The sequence below is a fragment of the Petromyzon marinus genome, chromosome 48 (assembly GCF_048934315.1).
Source record: "Petromyzon marinus isolate PM22_M1 ecotype Great Lakes invasive population chromosome 48, UKy_Petmar_22M1.pri1.0, whole genome shotgun sequence".
Taxonomy (NCBI): Eukaryota; Metazoa; Chordata; class Hyperoartia; order Petromyzontiformes; family Petromyzontidae; genus Petromyzon; species Petromyzon marinus.
This window is the reverse complement of record NC_133714.1, coordinates 11,687,836-11,708,575: the sequence shown is the minus strand read 5'-3', so window position 1 is coordinate 11,708,575 and position 20,740 is coordinate 11,687,836. Positions and strand designations below refer to the sequence as shown.

Below are 20,740 nucleotides of genomic sequence, written 5' to 3'. Positions count from 1 at the left end.
AGTGCTCGTTAGGGAGCGCCTCCTCCTACTCCCTGCTCCTCCCTCCTCCCCCCTTCTCCTCCCTCCTCCCACTCTCTCCTCCTCCTCCCACTCTCTCCTCCCACTCTCTCCTCCTCCTCCCACTCTCTCCTCCTCCTCCTCCTCCCACTCTCTCCTCCTCCTCCCACTCTCTCCTCCTCCTTCTCCCACTCTCTCCTCCTCCTCCTCCTCCCACTCTCTCCTCCTCCTCCCCTCCTCCCTCTAGGACGCCACAGGAGGGGGTTGCCGGGCGGACTCGTACCCAGCGCTGCCCCTACATCATCGATGGGGTAACTTTCGGTTCCCGTGGTGAACTCGTGGGACCCGAAAGTGCTCGTGGGACTATTGGTGTCTCAACTGGGCACGTGTTTTTATTTATTTCCAGTAGTTTACAGTTAAGATTCAACATTAATTATGTGGCCCTGCGATTCATGTGGGGGAAAATGCGAACCCCTGCCCCCCCCCATATAGAAGTCAAACTCCGCCTGTCGGTGCAGTGATGATACCCGAGGCGAACGAACTCACGGTACGTTTTGAGGGCATCTTGTGGCTGCTAAACGTATCCAAGGTGATGTTTAAGCCACTGCATTGGGCCATTAATTGTGGCCCAGGTCGCTTCTGAAAATAAGAGAGCTACGTAGCTCAAGTGGGGCCTTACATTGATTAAAAAAAAACTTAAATAAAAAGTAGTTGGGTTAGGTTGATGGTACTGATGGTATTTGTGATTCCCCCACGGTGACCACTGTGGGTTTATCCTGCACGACACCTCTCCCTGCGTCCCCCCCCCCACACCCCGTGCCTCCCCTCGTGCCCCCCCGTGCCCCCCCGTGCCTCCCCTCGTGCCCCCCCCGTGCCCCCCCGCCCCCGTGCCCCCCCGCACCCCCCCGCACCCCCCCCACACCCTGTGCCCCCCCACACCGTGCCCCCCCACCCACACCCCCCCCACACCGTGCCCCCCCCCACACCCCGTGCCCCCCCCCCCCCTGCACGGCGTCCTCCCGACACTAGCTCCGTAATTAACGCGCCGCTAACGAGCACGTGCGAGCAGCAGGGATCGCTCCTAATTCCATCTCATCCCAATTAGGGCCAATTACACAGCAGCGGAATAGACGAGACGCAGCGGAGGATGCAGCAGCAACAGTCGCAGCAGAAGCAGTCGCAGCAGAAGCAAGAGCAGTTCCTCCATCAACAGCAGCAGTACTAGCAGCAGTAGTAGCAACAGCAGCAGAAGCAACCGCAGCAACAGCAACAAGCAGCAACAGCAGCAACAGCAGCAGTACCAGCATGATTAGTAGTAGCAACAGTAGTAGCAACAGTGGTAGCAGCAGCAACAGTGGGGCAGTGTTAACGCTCGTGCTTTACATAAACGAGTCTGTGGGTTCGATCTCCGACTCGTGTGAGCTTGTGTGTAGATTGTGTGTGTAGATTGTGTGTGTAGATTGTGTGTGTAGATTGTGTGAACTTGTGTGTGTAGTTTGTGCGTGTAGTTTGTGTGTGTAAATTGTGTGTGTAGATTGTGTGTGTAGATTGTGTGTGTAGATTGTGTGTGCAGTTTGTGTGAAGATTGTGTGAACTTGTGTGTGTAGTTTGTGTGTGTAAATTTTGTGTGAACTTGTGTGTGTAGTTTGTGTGTGTAGTTTGTGTGTGTAAATTGTGTGTGTAGATTGTGTGAACTTGTGTGTGTAGTTTGTGTGTATAGTTTGTGTGTGTGTAAATTGTGTGTGTAGATTGTGTGAACTTGTGTGTAGATTGTGTGTGTAGTTTGTGTGTGTATATTGTGTGTAGTTTGTGTAGATTGTGTGTGTAGTTTGTGGTGTAGTTTGTGTGTGTAGTTTGTGTAGATTGTGTGTGTAGATTGTGTGTGTGTAGTTTGTGTGTGTAGATTGTGTGTGTAGATTGTGTGTGTAGATTGTGTGTGTAAATTGTGTGTGTAGATTGTGTAGATTGTGTGTGTAAATTGTGTGTAGTTTGTGTGTGTAGATTGTGTAGATTGTGTGTGTAGTTTGTGTGTGTGAACTTGTGTGTAGATTGTGTGTAGATTGTGTGAACTTGTGTGTGTAGTTTGTGTATACAGTTTGTGTGTGTAAATTGTGTGTGTAGATTGTGTGTGTAGTTTGTGTGTGTAGATTGTGTAGTTTGTGTGTGTAGTTTGTGTGTGTAGATTGTGTGTGAACTTGTGTGTGTAGTTTGTGTGTGTAGATTGTGTAGTTTGTGTGTGTAGTTTGTGTGTGTAGATTGTGTGTAGATTGTGTGTAGTTTGTGTGTAGATCGCGTGAACTTGTGTGTGTAGTTTGTGTAGTTTGTGTGTGTAGTTTGTGTAGATTGTGTGTGTAGTTTGTGAGTATAGATTGGAACAAAGAAAAAGATACCTCCTTCTTCCCCTCCACCCCCGCGCCACTATCCATAACAGACTATGGGGGGGACAAGTGCTGCTAGCGAGTAGCACGGCACACGATGGGGGTTGGTGGCAAGCACCACGCCCGGCCGCCTTTGCCTCCCCAGTGGCGATGTTTACACGACGCACTGGGTACTCATTTGAGGCTGAGTCGACCTAGGAGAGGCCTAGGACACACACCCCTACACTCCACACACACACCCCCACACTCCATACATACACACACCCACACTGCACACACACACCCCCACACTGCACACACACCCTTACACTCCACACACACCCCCACACTGCACTCACACACCCCCACACTGCACACACACACCCCCACACTCCACACACACACCCTCACACTCCACACACACCCCCACACTGCACTCACTCACCCCACACACCCCCACACTGCACTCACACACCCTCACACTCCACACACACCCCCACTCACCCCACACACCCCCACATTCCACACACACCCCCCCACACTCCACACACACACCCACCCCCACACTCACACACCTCCACACTGCACTCACACACACACCCCCACACTCCACACACACACACCCCCACACTCACACACACACACCCCCACACTGCACTCACACACCCCACACACCCCCCACACACCCCCACACTCCACACACACCCCCACACTCACACTGCACAAACACACACCCCCACACTGCACTCACACACATACACACCCACCCCCACACTCCACACACACACCTCCACACTGCACTCACACACTCACGTGGCTCCACACGATCCACACACACACTCCACACTCCACACACACACTGCACAAACACACACCTCCACACTGCACTCACACACACACCCACCCCCACACTCCACACACACACCTCCACACTGCACTCACACACTCACGTGGCTCCACACGATCCACACACACACTCCACACACTCCACACTGCACTCACACACACACACCCCCACACACACCCCCACACTCACACACACACTCACGTGGCTCCACACGATCCACACACACACTCCACACACTCCACACTGCACTCACACACACACACCCCCACACACCCCCACACTCCACACACACACACACCCCCACACTCCACACACACACTGCACAAACACACACCTCCACACTGCACTCACACACACACACCCCCACACTGCACTCACACACATACACACCCACCCCCACACTCCACACACACACCTCCACACTGCACTCACACACTCACGTGGCTCCACACGATCCACACACACACTCCACACTCCACACACACACTGCACAAACACACACCTCCACACTGCACTCACACACACACCCACCCCCACACTCCACACACACACCTCCACACTGCACTCACACACTCACGTGGCTCCACACGATCCACACACACACTCCACACACTCCACACTGCACTCACACACACACACCCCCACACACACCCCCACACTCACACACACACTCACGTGGCTCCACACGATCCACACACACACTCCACACACTCCACACTGCACTCACACACACACACCCCCACACACACCCCCACACTCACACACACACTCACGTGGCTCCACACGATCCACACACACCCACACACATTTACTGAGAGCATAACGAGTGAGTGGGGGAGGCCTTTCTAGGTAACCAGATCCATAGTAATAATAATACAGCTACAGCAGCAGCTTCCAGCACCAGGGACTGACTGACACACACACACAAGCAGACATGGGAACACACCAATGTTTGCCTCTTTGCAGTGGTGACGTCACCACAGCACTTGTACCAGGCTAAGTGCACTTTGATGCCACGTGGAGTGTGGAAGGCTCTCGAGCAGGTCACGGGACAGACCCAGGAGCCATGGGTTGACCGACTGAGATGACTGGCAGATGCACCACCTGTATTCCCTGCTGTGCCAACACGCTGCGTTTTAGTCGCGCGGCGCTCCGCTCGTTGTTGTGAGCGTCGCTCCTCTGCCCCCCACTATTTGTGGAGGGCGACTGCCACCAACTTGCCCAGTAGCAACATCCTTCACAAGCCTCCTCCACAGAGGCCGATATTGACACCGCTGGTACCAGTCGTCAGCAAGTCCACTCAGCCCGACATCCTCCTGTACCGAATCAGTCATTCTCTTCTTTTGCCCGTGCGGTTTAGCCCCCTCTATCTGGCGAAACAGAAGCTGCTTGGGCATGCGGACTTCATGACCCAGCCAACGCAGCCTTGCCTGACGGAGGAGCTCACCGATGGGACTTTGTCAAGATCTATCAAGGATCTGTGAGCTCCGCACACAATCCAGCCTGGTTAAATCCAAGATGGATCGTAGGCAGGCCAGCCTGAAGGTTTAAAACTGGCGCAGATGGTCCATTAGGGGGGTCCACGTTTTGCAAGCAAAGAGAATGGAGGGCATAACCATGACTGAGATGACTGGGAACCACCGCTGCCAAACCTTAGCTGGTCATAACCACACTGGCCAGGTACGCAAAATTCTCCACTCTCTCCACAAATGCCCCATCACTCATGGGGAGTGGAATTCTTCTGGTAGAACTACACAAAGGATATTTAACTATATGGTCAGATAAGATCAAATAATGTCGAGAGCCAGAGGACATCCATGTCGCACTCCAAGGTGAACAGGGAATGTCTCTCACAACTGGCTTCACAGCTTGGTCCAGGGCCTGCCCACCATCATGAAGGCCCTTAATGATTGTGAGTAGCCAGTTAGAGAAACTGAAAGCACGAAGAATAAACCAAAGCCCTGGCCTACGAATGGTATCGAGGGCCTTGACCAAGTCAATAAAGCGGAGATGTAGGTGCTGTTGAACTTACCTACACCTCTGCTGTCGTAGGCTGAGAGTGAAAACAGCGTCTGGGCAGGACTACCCCAGGCTGAAACCGCAATGAGTCTCTGCAAGCCTCTCCTCAGTGTGCCTGGCAAGGGGGCGATGTTGAATCATCCTTGCCGGGACCCATGCCGGCCTCACACTGAGGAGGGAGATGCCCATGAGTTATTGCAATCAGTGCGGTGCCCCCTTTTTTTTAAAGGGAATCACCAGGGCATCCTTCCAATCCTGCAGAACCCATTCCAGTGGTCCAGGCAGTTGAAATTATTTAATCTAGGGCAGTCTGAACAGAGAGTTCTCGATCGCCCTTTGCACTTCCTCAACAGATGGCACACAAGCCAGGCAATCGAAGGGGGGGGGGGGGGGGTGGCTACCTCCAAGTGTTTGAGGCAGGGCAGCCCTAGCAGGGTCAGCCCCCACCCTGCCTCTTGATTATGTCAGAGTTGAGGGGTCCCCCCCACCCCAAGGCATCACAGAAATGGTCAGTAAGCCTGTTCATGGGTTTCAGAGATCGGATCACCACTCCTTTCCCTAAAGGATGGTCATAGGGGTGTGGTGCTGCAAGTTACTTTTTTGATGGCATTAAAGAGTGATTTGTGATCGTGGGCTACCGAGGCAGGTTTCCAACTCTTCAGCAACTTGCGACCACCACTCACCCTTGCAGCACCGCTCGAATCTCTGAACCTCCAAGCCAAGGCTGCGGTAAAGTCAGAGTCTCTGGGGAAGTATGGACTGCATATCCAATGCAACCATGTCAGCTGTATGAGCCACAATCTTAAACCTCACCAATTTCCCCTCGGCATCAGGCGGCGGTGGGGGTGGGGGGATGCCAATCTAGCTGCAAGTCATGATGAAATACCCACTTGCGAATATCAGAGCCGAGACCAGGCCACTGTGGGTTTTGATGGGGTGCTAGGTGGATGCCCACCACCACAGTGGAAGAACGGCAGGGGCATCTTACAAATGACAAGCCAATGGTCAGTGGACAGATCAGCTCCACGGTAGGTGCTGGTGTCATGGGCAAGGGCCTGCATCCACTGATCCGTTACTTTCTTAAACCTGGCGTGTATCAATGATGTTGGGTGGATGTGCTGATGCTGGAACAGCGTTTTGGTGATTACAAGCTCATGAGCTGCACAGAAGTCTAGCAGCCTCCTACTGTTATTATTGAGCCGATCTGGTCCATGCATTACAATCGCTCTGACCCTGGTGCCTGCGTCATGACCCACTCGGGCATGAAAGTCACCCAACAGGATGACTCTATCCCGAGGGGCCACTTTAGCTCGCACCTGTGAGAGGAAGTCAAAGAAGGCATCTGACTCATCGGCCTTGCCTGCATCCCTCCACCGATGTTCATCTTCGGTGGATGCATAAGACCCTACCACCACTCCTTGCTTCCGATTGATGGGGAAGCGAGCCTATAATCGTCAAGGACTCACAGCTTCCTACACATTGCCCACACACTCCCACACCCCCTCCGAGTTGTTTGGCAGTTTTCCTGCCCCGAGCGGAGGACTGTCCACCCCTCACGGTCAAGGTGGTACCAGTCCAGCTCCCGACAGAGGAATGGCAGCCTCTCTCCTCCACAGTGAGCGTTCAGACATTCCACGTGGCCAAGTGCAGCGGTTTTGTGACGTTTGTGGATTTGGCCAAAAGACCTCAGACACCCACCGCTACACTGCCGCTTACCATCCCAGGATACGTACACACACACACACGTGTGTCAGCCAGTTTATTTCGACACACGCAGAGACACTAATAGACTCACCCCTTCAACCACATCCCCCCCCCATCCCTATAGCTTTAAACAGACTGTTGGGGGCACTTACGACGGTGCCCACCATGGCACACGAGGGCCGCCAGGTTTTAGTAGCGCAGGACGCTAACCGCTGTGCCACCGCTCCGCACGCATCCCCCGAACACTGACCCACCCACACACGCGCACACACGCATGCACACACACACGCATGCACACACACACACGCATGCACACATACACACGCATGCACACACACAAAAAAAGACAAAGATCCCCCGTATAGCCTTAACAGACTGTAGGGGAAAGTGCTGTTAGCGAGCACCTATGAAGGCCGGAACGGTACACGAGGGAGTGGGTGGCCAGCACCACGCCCGACCGCCTTAGTCTCCCCAGTGGCAATGTTTTTATCCACCGCACCAGGTACTCATTTGAGGCTGAGTCGACCTAGGGGAGGCCCAGGACCGGTTTAGATAATCGTCACTGGTGTTGGCCGTGAGCGGGAATCGAACCCGGGTCGCCAGGTTCATAGCGCAGCGCTAACCGCTACACTACGCGCACACACACACACACGCGCACGCAGACACGCACGCACACACGCGCGCGCACACACACGCACGCACACACGCGCGCGCACGCACGCACACACGCACACACGCGCACACACGCGCACGCGCGCGCGCACGCACACGCACGCACGCACACACGCGCACGCACGCACACGCACGCACGCACGCGCACGCACACACGCGCACACGCGCGCACGCGCACACGCGCACACGCGCGCACACGCACGCACACGCACACGCACACGCGCACGCACGCACGCACACACGCACGCACACACGCACGCACGCACACACACACGCACGCACACACGCACACGCACGCGCCAGTGTTCGGGGCGACTAGGGGCGTGTGGAACCATAAATCGAGATGTGGTGACATGGGGGGTGGGGGGACTTGGTGAAGGAGGGGGACTCCTCATCTCTACCGCCCGCCCTCCCTTACATCACTTAGCCGATTGCATTCTGGGGGGGGGGGGGGGGTGTGCGTGTGTGTGATGAGCAGGGTGTGTGTGTGAGCATGTGTGCGTGTGTGTGCGTGTGTGCGATGAGCAGGTGTTTGTGTGTGTGTTTGTGCGTATGGGTGTGCGATGAGCAGGTGTGTTTGTGTGCGATGAGCAGGTGTGTTTGTGTGCGGGTGTGCGATGAGCAGGATGTGTGTGTGTGTGTGCGATGAGCAAGGTGTGTTTGTGTGTGCGATGAGCAAGGTGTGTGTGGCGTGCCTGTGGCATTGCTGGTGTGCGTGCGTATGTGATGAGGAGGAGCTGTGGTGCAGCTGTCTGCACACGCTACGCTACGAACCCAGCATCCCGAGTTTGATTCCCGCTCGCGGCCACCAACACCACTGATGATTATCTGAACCGGTGCTGGACCTCTGCCTATGTCGACTCAGCCTCAAATGAGTACCTGGTGCGGTGTCTAAACATCGCCACTGGGGAGACAAAGGCGGGCAGGCGTGGTGCTGGCCACCCACCCCCTCGTGTGCCGGCACGTGCCCGCCTTAATAGGTGCTGCTCACTAACAGCACTTGCCCCAACAGTCTGTGAGGGCTATACGGGATTATCTTTGTCTTTGTGTGCGCGTGGGCAGCACGTGTGAATGGCAGCTGAGTGGCCATATATCCCAACTGTCAGTGCTGCGAATGGGGCGGCCGGTGATTTAATACAGGCAGAGTGCATGAGGAGAGACAAAGGTGGCAAGGGAGCTGCCGACAGCGAGAGAGATGGGCATGCGTGGTGGTGATGGTTTTAGAAGGTGGTGAGTGTGGTGCAATGTCTGGGAAGGTGTGTGGGCAGCCTCCCTCATCACGCCTCCTCACCACACTCCCCTCACTACACTCACCACCTCACCTCCTCCACTCCCTCACCACAAAGACAAAGACCCCCCTGTATAGCCTTAACAAGCTGTTGTGGCAAGTGTTGTTAGCGAGCACCTATTAAGGGCGGTACGGCACACGAGGAGGCGTGGGTGGCCAGCGCCACGCCCGCCCGCCTTTGTCTCCCCAGTGGCGATGTTTACACACCGCATCAGGTACTTATTTGAGGCTGAGTCGACCTAGGGGAGGCCCAGGACCGATTCAAAATAATCGTCACTGGTGTTGACCGTTGAGCCACCACTCAAACTCACTCAATCACACTCACTGACCCACATTCACACTCTCACTCACGCACTCTTACTCACTGACCCACATTCACACTCTCACTCACACACTCTCACTCACTAACCCACATTCACACTCTCACTCACACACCCACATTCACACTGACCCACATTCACACTCTCACTCATTCACACTCTCACTCACTGACCCACATTCACTGACTCACATTCACACTCTCACTCATTCACAATCTCACTCACACACCCACATTCACACTGACCCACAATCACACTCTCACTCATTCAAACTCTCACTCACTGACCCACATTCACACTCTCACTCATTCACACTCTCACTCACACACCCACATTTACACTGACCCACATTCACACTCTCACTCATTCACACTCTCACTCACACACCCACATTTACACTGACCCACATTCACACTCTCACTCATTCACACTCTCACTCACTGACCCACATTCACACTCTCAATCATTCACAATCTCACTCACTGACCCACATTCACACTCTCATTCATTCACACTCTCACTCACACACCCACATTCACATTGACCAACAATCACACTCTCACTCATTCAAACTCTCACTCACTGACCCACATTCACACTCTCACTCATTCACACTCTCACTCACACCCACATTTACGCTGACCCACATTCACACTCTCACTCATTCACACTCTCACTCACTGACCCACATTCACACTCTCACTCACACACTCTCACTCTACCGAACAGGGAGAGAACCCACAGAAATCTCCCAAGTCAGGACTCGAACCCAGGAACGTCTTGCCGAGAGGCATTGCGTCACCACTGTGCTGCCATCTTCACCAACCGGCACTGGCCAGAGTGGTTAAGTATGGTCAATCACACTACCGTGACCCGTTCGGCACTGAGATCTACTGTTTGAATGCGCGCCTCACGAAAATAAATAGTTTTTGGTATTGCACAGATTGATGCAAGCAAGGTCAGCCGTCGTTTGGCACCAAATGGCGGTTGACGTCGCCATGGCACTTGTGCCTGACTAGGTGCCCCATGAGGCCACGTGAAGTGTCGAAGGCACGCTGCTGACAGGAGGTCACGGGACAGACCCAGGTGCCATGGGGTTGACTGACTGAGATGACTGGCAGATGCACCACCTGTGCTCCCCACTGTGCCACCTCGTTGTGCTTTTGCCGCCCGGTGCTCCACTCGTTGTTGTGAGCGTGACTCCTCTGTCCTCCGTTGTTGCTGGAGGGAGACTGCCTCCAACTGCCCAGGAGCAGCGTCCTTCACGAGCCTCCTCTACAGGGGCCAATCTTGACACCTCTGGTACCAGTCTACGGCAAGTCCACTTACCTCCACATTCTGCTGTACCACATCAGTGCATCTCTTCCCTACCCCATGCCGCACCCATTGAGCCCCCTCTATCAAGGCCAAACAGAAGCTGCTTGGGCATCCGGTGGCTGGGCGTGTGGGCTACATGACCCAGCCAACGCGGCCTCGTCTGCCGGGGGAGCTCACCGATGGGACTGTGTCCAGATACTTCAAGGATCTGTGAGCTCCTCACACAATCCAAGCTAGTCAAACCCAGAATGTATTGTAGGCATGCCAGCCTGAATGTTTAAAACTGGCACAGATGTTCCTTCAGAGGGGTGCACGTTTCACAAGCATAGAGAAGGGAGGGCATGACTGTGGCCGAGACGACCTGAAGCTTCGTGTGGAGTGAAAGACCAGGCAACTTCCACATCGCAGCGTTACGCAGCCGATGGAAATATAATGCCGCTCGACTGAATCGGGGTGAGATCCCCACTGCCAAACCAGAGCTGGCCATAAGCACGCTGCCCAGGTACGGAAAATTTTCCACTCCATCCACAACTGCCTCATCACTCATAGGTAGTTGAGAGGGTAGCGTATTGAATGACATATAATACCTAGGCAGGTACTTAGTTTTTCGTGGCGCTGATGGCAAGGCCTGACCATTTGGTGGCACACACCAGGTTCATCAGCAATTACCAGATAATCAGAATACATAACATTATTGACCAATAGGGAGCCATCCCTTGACCACACCCGGGTATCAATCAACCTCTCTATGTATCTGTACCAGATGGAAATTCCCCCATTACAGCCATGGAATTTTTTTCAAACTGCGTGGTAAAAAAATATGTTAAATAATGTGGGAGCCAGAGGATATCCCTGTCGTATGCCAAGTCGAATGGAGAATGGCTCAGACTCCTGGCCACACAACTTTACTGGGGCCGGCCCACCATCATGAAGGCCCTTAATGATTGTGAGCAGAGATACAGATATCCTTAAAGCACAAAGAACAACCCAGAGCACAGGCCGAATGACCATGTCAATGAAGCAGAGATGTAAGTCCATTTGGAATTCTCTACACCTCTGCTATAGCAGACGGACAGAGAATATGGCATCTGTGCAGGACCGCCCTGGCCTGAAACCAGATTAGGGCTCCACAAGCCTCTCCTCAGCGTGCCTGGCAAAACAATGTTGAATAATCCTTGCCAGGACATTACCGGCACACTGAGGAGGGAGATGCCACTGTAGTTGTTGCAGTCTGCGCGGTCCCCCTAACAAGGGGAGGGACCACCAGGACATTGTTAAGAACCTGCGGAGCTCGTCCTGTGGACGAGACTGTTGTAATTCTATTATATAGGGCAGTCTGCACACACACGCCACCGCCCCCTCAGCAGCTCGCTGGAGAGGTCATCGCTAACTGGCAATTTACCTGGTCTCAAGTTCTGGATCGCCATTCACACTTCCTCAACAGATGGTACTTCAGCCAATCACTCATTAGGAAACGAATATTTCCTCCAATATTTGAGGCACGGCAGCCCCCACTCGGGTCAACCCCACCCTGCCCCATGATGTTATTGGTGCCGAGGGCTTTCCCCTCCCCCAATATCTCACAGAAATGCTCAGAAAATCTGCAAACCTGTTCCTGGGGGTCAGAGATCGGATTACCGTTCTTTGCCTTAAGAGTGGCGATAGGAATGGAGCTGCAAGTTACTTTTTTGATCGAATTAAACAGTAATTGGTGATCGCGGGCTACCGAGGCAGTTTCCATCTCCTCAGCAACCCGCGACCACCACTCATCCCTTGCAGCGCCGCACAGCTCTCCGAACCTCCGAGCGAAGGCTGCGGTAAGCCTCCTCATTCTCGGATGTGGGATGCTGTAGACGGCGGTAGTGGGCCTGTCACTTTCTCTCTGCCAGCCAAAACACCTCCTCCTTCAGCCACGGTCTCTGGGGAGGTCTGGACTGCGTGCCCAATGCAGCCATAGCAGCTGCATGAGTCGCTGGCTTTAAACTCGCCCATTTTCCCTCGGCGTCAGGAGGAGGGGGGTAAAGGATGCCAACCCCAGCGGCAAGCAATGATGAAATTCTCGCTTGAAAATTTAATCAGCGAGCTGAGATCCAGCCACGGTGGGATTGAATGGGGTCCTAGGTGTACACCCATCACCGGACAGGAAGAATGGCCAGCGCATCTTACAGATGACAAGCCTATGGTCAGTGGGCAGATCTTCTCCAAGTTAAGGCCTGGTTTCCACTATTTTGTCAGTATATAGTACAGTAGATGTTCCCACATGCATTTTATGAGGTTGTGTGGATGAGTCAATGTCGGAACAGTGTGTTAGTAATTACAATCCCATGGGCTGCACAGAAGTCTAGCAGCCTCCTGCTGTTATTATTGAGCTGATCTAGCCCATGACTTCCATTCACTCCAGCCCAGGTGCCTGCATCATGACCCACTAGGGCAATAAAGTCACCCAACAGGATGACTCTATCCCGAGGGGCCTCTTGATCCAGCAATATGGACAGGAGGTTAGAGAAGGCATCTAGCATCTACAGACACACTTGTGTATACACAAAGACAAAAGATCCCCTCCGTATACCCTGAACAGAATGTTGGGACAAGTGCTGTTAGCAGGTACATGAGGTAGGTGGCCAGCAATCACGCCCGACTGCCTTTATCTCCAGAGTGGCGATGTTTAGACAATGCACCAGGTACTCGTTTGAGGCTGAGTCGACCTAGGGGAGGCCCAGGACCAGTTCAGATAATCGTCACCGGTGTTGGCCGTGAGCGGGAATCGAACGCGAGTCACCGTGTTCATAGCGCAGCGCGCTAACCGCCGCACTACCGCTCCCCACGTATACACAACACATATACACTCGTAGGCATATGGACATACATTTAGAGTCGTCCACTCGCGCGTACGGTCAACTAGACGCTGTGTGGTCTCATTCACGCCGTGTTCAGCCACCGCCACCACTGCAGGCCACAACAACTCACTCACTAATTCACCTGCTCACATATACACCAATCTACAAAGACACACACACACATCTCTCGACACAACGACAAATATCCACCATGCAGCCCCACAGACTGTTGAGGCAAGTGCTGTTTGCGAGCACCTAGGCTGGCATGGCACGAGAGGAGCTGGGTGGCCGACACCACTCCCAGCCACCTCTGCTACGCACGGAACCGGGTACTCATTGAAGGCTGAGTCGAACTAGGTGAAGCCCATGACCGGCTTAGATAATAATCGTCACTCTAATTGGTCGTCAGCGGGAATTCAATTCATTTTCACACGCGCACACACACACACACACGTGCGCGCACACACATGCCTTCACTCCCGCTTGTGTCTTCTTTCTCGCCCTCCCTTCATCTCCCTGACTCTCTCACTTAGAGCTCCTCTCACACCCACACCCCATGCCTCACACCCTTTACCTTCCTCTCCATTACTACACTCCACTAGTATAACCACAACCATTACTGCACTTACAACCATTACTGCACTTACAACCATTACTAAAACCTTTAGTATACCCACAACTCGTACTACAATCATAAACACAACTACAACCATTACTACAATCATACCCACAACTACAACCATGATAGTACCCACAAACATAACCTCAACTATTACGACAATCATAACTACAGCAATTACGACAACCACAACCCCCACCATTGACGACCACAACCAATACTATAATAACTAACCATTACTATAACCATAACGACAACATTCATCACAATAACACAGCCACACGGACACTAGCACACTACCACAGCAGATACAGCCACCACCACAGATGGTATAGCCATAGCAGATACAGCTGTCACAGCAGTCACAGCTGGTACAGCTGGCACAGATGTACAGTAGCCACAGCTGGTACAGCTAGTACAGCAGGCACAGCAGGTACAGCTGGTACAGTAGGCACAGCAGGCACAGCTGGTACAGCAAGCACAGCTGGTACAGCAATCACAGCAGGCACAGCAGGCACAACTGGTACAGCAGGCACAGCAATCACAGCTGGTATAGCTGATACAGCAGCCACAGCAGACACAGCAGTCACAGTAGTCACAGCTGGTACAGCAGTCACAGCTGGGACAGCAGCCACAGCAGTCACAGCTGGTACAGCAGTCACAGCTGGTACAGCAGCCACAGCAGTCACAGCTGGTACAGCAGCCACAGCAGTCACAGCAGTCACAGCAGTCACAGCAGTCACAGCTGGCACAGCAGTCACAGCAGTCATAGCAGTCACAGCTGTCACAGATGGTACAGCAGTCACAGTAGCCACAGCAGCCACAACTGTCACAGCTGGCACAGCAGTCACAGCAGTCACAGCTGGCACAGCAGTCACAGCAGTCACAGCTGGCACAGCTGGTACAGCAGGCACAGCTGGCACAGCAGTCACAGCAGTCACAGCTGGTACAGCAGTCACAGCTGGTACAGCAGTCACAGCAGCCACAGCTGGTACAGCTGGCACAGCTGGTACAGCAGTCACAGCAGTCACAGCAGTCACAGCTGGCACAGCAGTCACAGCTGGCACAGCAGTCACAGCTGGTAGAGCAGTCACAGCAGTCACAGCTGGCACAGCAGTCACAGCAGTCACAGCTGGTACAGCTGGTACAGCAGGCACAGCTGGTACAGCAGTCACAGCAGTTACAGCTGGTACAGCAGTCACAGCTGGTACAGCAGTCACAGCTGGTACAGCAGTCACAGCAGTCACAGCTGGCACAGCAGTCACAGCTGGCACAGCAGTCACAGCTGGCACAGCAGTCACAGCAGCCACAGCTGGCACAGCTGTCACATATGGTACAGCAGTCACAGCTGGTACAGCAGTCACAGCAGTCACAGCTGGCACAGCAGTCACAGCTGGTACAGCAGTCACAGCAGTCACAGCTGGTACAGCAGTCACAGCAGTCACAGCTGGCACAGAAGTCACAGCAGACACAGCTGGCACAGCTGTCACATATGGTACAGCAGTCACAGCTGTCACAGATGGTACAGCAGCCACAGCAGTCACAGCTGGTACAGCAGCCACAGCAGTCACAGCTCGTACAGCAGCCACAGCAGTCACAGCTGGTACAGCAGCCACAGCTGGCACAGCTGTCACATATGGTACAGCAGTCACAGCAGTCACAGCTGGTACAGCAGTCACATATGGTACAGCAGTCACAGCTGGAACAGATGGTACAGCAGCCACAGCTGGCACAGCAGTCACAGCAGCCACAGCAGTCACAGCTGGTACAGCAGTCACAGCAGCCACAGCAGTCACAGCTGTCACATATGGTACAGCAGTCACAGCTGGCACAGATGGTACAGCAGTCACAGCTGGCACAGCAGTCACAGCTGGTACAGCATTCACAGCTGGCACAGCAGTCACAGCTGGTACAGCAGTCACAGCTGGCACAGCTGTCACATATGGTACAGCAGTCACAGGTGGCACAGATGGTACAGCAGCCACAGCTGGCACAGCAGTCACAGCAGCCACAGCAGGCACAACCACAGCCTTAGCCGCGACAGCGGGAGCCGTGCCACAGCTATAGCAGCATGCGTCTTAGCGATGCGCCGTTACCTTGGAGTTGGCTGTGAGCAGCAGCAGCAGGAGATGATAATGGTGGTGCTGGTGGTGCTGTTGGTGCTGGTGCCCGTGGTGGTAAAGGTGCTGGTGGTGCTGCTGGTGGTGGTAGTGATGGTGCTGGTAGTGATGGTGGTGGTAGTGATGGTGGTAGTAGTGATGGTGGTGGTGTTCCTGGCGAAGCTGATTGGTATTCAGAGGCTGCGCGGCGTGTGGGCGAGACGGAGGGAGAAGAGAGGAGGGAGCAGAGAGGAGGGAGATGGAGGCAGTGGGAGAAGGGGAGCAGAGAGACAGGGGGGAGAAGATGCAGGAGCAGAGAGGAGGGAACTGGGGGAGAAGAGAGATGTGGGAGCAGAGAAGTGCGTTGTCTGTGTGCGTGGAGGTCTGCGCCCGTGTATTTGTCTGCGTGTATTTGTCTGGGTGGATATTTGTTTTGTGTGTGTGTCTGTGTACCTCTGTGTGTGTACGTACGTCTGTACGTGTGTGTACGGCTTTGTCCTGTGTCCGTCTGCGTGTACGTGTGTCTGTGTACATGTGTATACGTGCGTGTGTGTGTACGTGCGTGTGTGTGTTTAGTTTGTGTGTGTGTTTAGTCTGTGTGTGTGTTTAGTCTGTGTGTGCGTTTAGTCTGTGTATGTGTACGTCTGTGTGTGTGTTTAGTCTGTGTGTGTGTTTAGTCTGTGTGTGTGTACGTCTGTGTGTACGTGTGTCTGTGTACGTGTGTGTACGTGCGTGTGTGTGTTTAGTCTGTGTGTACGTCTGTGTGTACGTGTATGTCAGTCAGTTAAGGCTATACGGAGGATCTTTCTCTATGTTTGTTGTTGTCTATGTGTACGTGTGTGTGTGTACGTCTGTGTGTGTACGTCTGTGTGTACATGTGTACGTCTGTGTGTACGTGTGTACATTTGTGTGTGTGTACGCGTGGGGGTCAGGTCACCACCAGGCATGACCTCCTCCTAAGCGAACTGCCGAGGTAACACTGCAAGTGCGCACACACACTCACACACATACACACCCACACACTCACACACATCCACACTCACTCACACACACCCACACTAACACATCCACACACCCACACACATCCACACTCACACTCACACCCACTCACACACTCACACACCCACACACTCACACACACAAAGACAAAGATCCCCCGTATAGCCTTAACAGACTGTAGGGGCAAGTGCTGTTAGCGAGCACCTATGAAGGCCGGAACGGTACACGAGGGGGTGGGTGGCCAGCACCACGCCCGACCGCCTTTGTCTCCCCAGTGGCAATGTTTACACACCGCACCAGGTACTCATTTGAGGCTGAGTCGACCTAGGGGAGGCCCGGGACCGGTTCAGATAATCGTCACTGGTGTTGGCCGTGAGCGGGAATCGAACCAGGGTCGCCAGGTTCATAGCGCAGCGCGCTAACCGCTACACTACCGCTCCCCACGTGCATACACCGACACACCCCCCCGGGTAGCCCCTCACCGCGCTGTCCGGGGCAAGGGTTGAGTAGCACCGACGAAGGCTGGCACGGCGCACCAAGGGGTTTAGGTGTGCCAGCTCCACAGCAATGTTTACACTGCGCCGGGCGCTCATTCAAGGCCAAATCAATCCGGTGGCGGCCCAGAACCGGTTCAATCGCCGCCGGTCGCCGGGTTCGTAGCACGGCTACGATGCAGCTCCCCCCTGCCCCCCCACACCTGTACACACACCTGTACACACACCTGTTAGCACACAGGCACTCAACACCTGTACACACACCTGTACGTACACACCTGTACACCCACTTGTACGCATACACCCACACCTATACACACACCTGTATACAACAACAACAACCGTCATTCGCCACTAAGTGGCGGTGACGTCAACATGACGCTTGTGCCAGGCCATGTGCACCTTGCGGCCACGTAAAGTGTCGAACGCCCGCTGGCAGGAGGTCACGGGGCAGACCCAGGTGCCACGGGTCGACTGACTGAGATGACTGGCTGATGCACCACCTGTGCCCCCTACTGTGCCAACCTGCTGTGCTTTAGCCACCTGGCACTCCGATCGTTCTTGTGAGCGTCGCTCCTCCACCCTCCGTTGCTGTTGGAGGGCGACTGCCTCCAACTGCCCAGTAGCGTCCTTCACGAGCCTCCTCCACAGAGGCCGATCTTGACACCGCTGGTACCAGTCATCGGCAAGTCCACTCAGTTCCACGTCCTCCTGTACCACATCACTCCATCTCTTCTCTAGCCCATGCCGTGCCCGTTTAGCCCCCTCGATCCGGCCGAACAAAAGCTGTTTCGGCATGCAGTGGCTGGGCATGCGGGCTACATGACCCAGCCAACGCAGCCTTGCCTGCCGGAGGAGCTCACCGATGGGACCTTGGCCCAGATCTTTCAAGGATTTGTGAGCTCCTCACACAATCCAGCCTGGTTAAACCCAGGATGGATCGTAGGCAGGCTAGCCTAAATGTTTATAACTGGCGAAGATGTTCCATTAAGGGGGTCCACATTTCGCAAGCGTAGAGAAGGAAGGGAATGACCGTGGCCGAGAAGACCTGAAGCTTAGTGCGGTGCGACAGACCAGGTAGCTTCCACACAGCGTGACGCAACCGATTAAAATATATTTCCGCTCGACTGATTCGGAGTGAGACCTCTGCTGTTAAACTGGAGCCGGTCATAAGCACACTGCCCAGGTATGGGAAACTCTCCACTCTCTCCACAACTGCCCCATCACCGATTGGGAGTTGTGGGGGTGAAGTGTCCGATGGTACAAAATACCCAGGCAGGTGCTTAGTTTTGGTGGGGCTGATGGTAAGGCCCCATCTCTTAGTGGCACGCTCCAGTCTCAGCAGCAGCGTCACCAACTCCTCCTCTGAATGCGCAGCTATTACCAAATCATCGGCATACATAACGTGGTTGAGCAAAAGGGAGCCATCCCTTGACCGCACCCGGGCATCGATCAGCCTCCCATTATATCTGTACCAAATGGAGATTCCCCCAGTACAACAATTGAAGGCTTCACGACCTACGTGGTTAAAATAGATGTTAAATAATGTGGGAGCCAGAGGACATCCCTGTTGCACCCCAAGGTGTACAGGGAATGGCTCTGACTCCCGGCCACGTAGTTTTACTCGGGCCCGCTCACCATCATGAAGGTCCTTAATGATTGTGAGCAGGGGGTCAGGGACTCCAAAAGCACGAAGAACAACCCAGAGCCCAGGCCTACTGATGGTATCATAGGCCTTGACCAGATCAATAAAGCAGAGATGTAGGTCTTGTTGGAATTCCCTACACCTCTGCTGTAGCAGACGGACAGAAAATATGGCATCTGTGCAGGACCGCCCTTTCCTGAAACCACATTGGGGCTCCGCAAGCCTCTCCTCAGCGTGCCTGGCAAGGCGATGTTGAATAATCCTTGCCAGGACCTTTCCCGGCACACTGAGGAGTGAAATGCCCTTGTAGTTGTTACAGTATGTGCGGTCCCCCTTCTTAAAGAGGGGGACCACCAGGGCATCCTTCCAATCCTGCGGAACCCGTCCAGTGGTCCAAACTGTTGTTATGATGTCATATAGGGCAGTCTGTGCACAAACGCCACCCTCCCTCAGCATTTCGCTTGGGAGATCATCTCTGCCCGGTGCCTTTCCTGGTCTCAGACTCCGGATCGCCTTCAGTACTTCCTCAACAGATGGCACCTCAGCCAGCCACTCACAGGGGATGACTTCTTCCAATATTTGAGGCACCGCAGCCTCAGCAGGGGTGTGTATATAGGTAGGCTGCGGCTACCTGTATGCACACCCCTGTACACACACATGTACAAGACAAAGATCCCCCGTATAGCCTTAACATACTGTTGGGGCAAGTGCTGTTAGCGAGCACCTATTAAGGCACACGAGTGGATGGGTGGCCAACATCACACCCTGGCCGCCTTTGTCTCCCTAGTGGCAATGTTTTTACACATAGTACCAGGTACTCAATTGAGGCTAAGTCGACCTAAGGGACGGCCAGGACCAGTTCAGATAATCATCACTGGTGTTGGCCGTGAGCAGGAATCGAACTCGGATCGCCGGGTTCGTATCGCAGTGCGCTAACTGATACACTACTGCTCCCCACCTGTACACACACAAACAAACACCTGTACGCACACAAACACACATCTGTACGCACACATCTGTACGCGCACACCTGTACGCGCACACCTGTACGCGCACACCTGTACGCGCACACACCTGTACGGACACACCTTTATGCACACACCTGTATGCACACACCTGTACGCACACAAACACACACCTGTGCGCACACACCTGTACGCACACACCTGTATGCACACAAACACACACCTGTACGCACACACCTGTACGCACACACCTGTATGCACACAAACACACACCTGTACGAACACACCTGTACGCACACACCTGTATGCACACAAACACACACCTGTACGCACACACACCTGTACGCACACAAATACACACCTGTACGCACACAAACACACACCTGTATGCACAAAAACATACACCTGTACGCACACACCTGTACACACACACCTGTACACACGCAAACACACACTTGTGCGCACACACCTGTATGCACACAAACACACACCTGTACGAACACACCTGTACGCACACACCTGTACGCACACAAACACACACCTGTACGCACACAAACACAC

The 20,740-nt window shown here is 54.0% G+C and overlaps 1 protein-coding gene across 1 annotated transcript in view; it reads right to left on the bottom strand.

Moving 5' to 3' along the window:
- LOC116952815 (plasma membrane calcium-transporting ATPase 2-like) overlaps positions 1-20,740 on the bottom strand; it is a 110,516-nt gene that overhangs the window by 71,882 nt on the left and 17,894 nt on the right. The window contains 1 exon segment of the mRNA XM_076074546.1: positions 16,074-17,055. The gene's annotated coding sequence lies outside the window, so the exon portion shown is untranslated.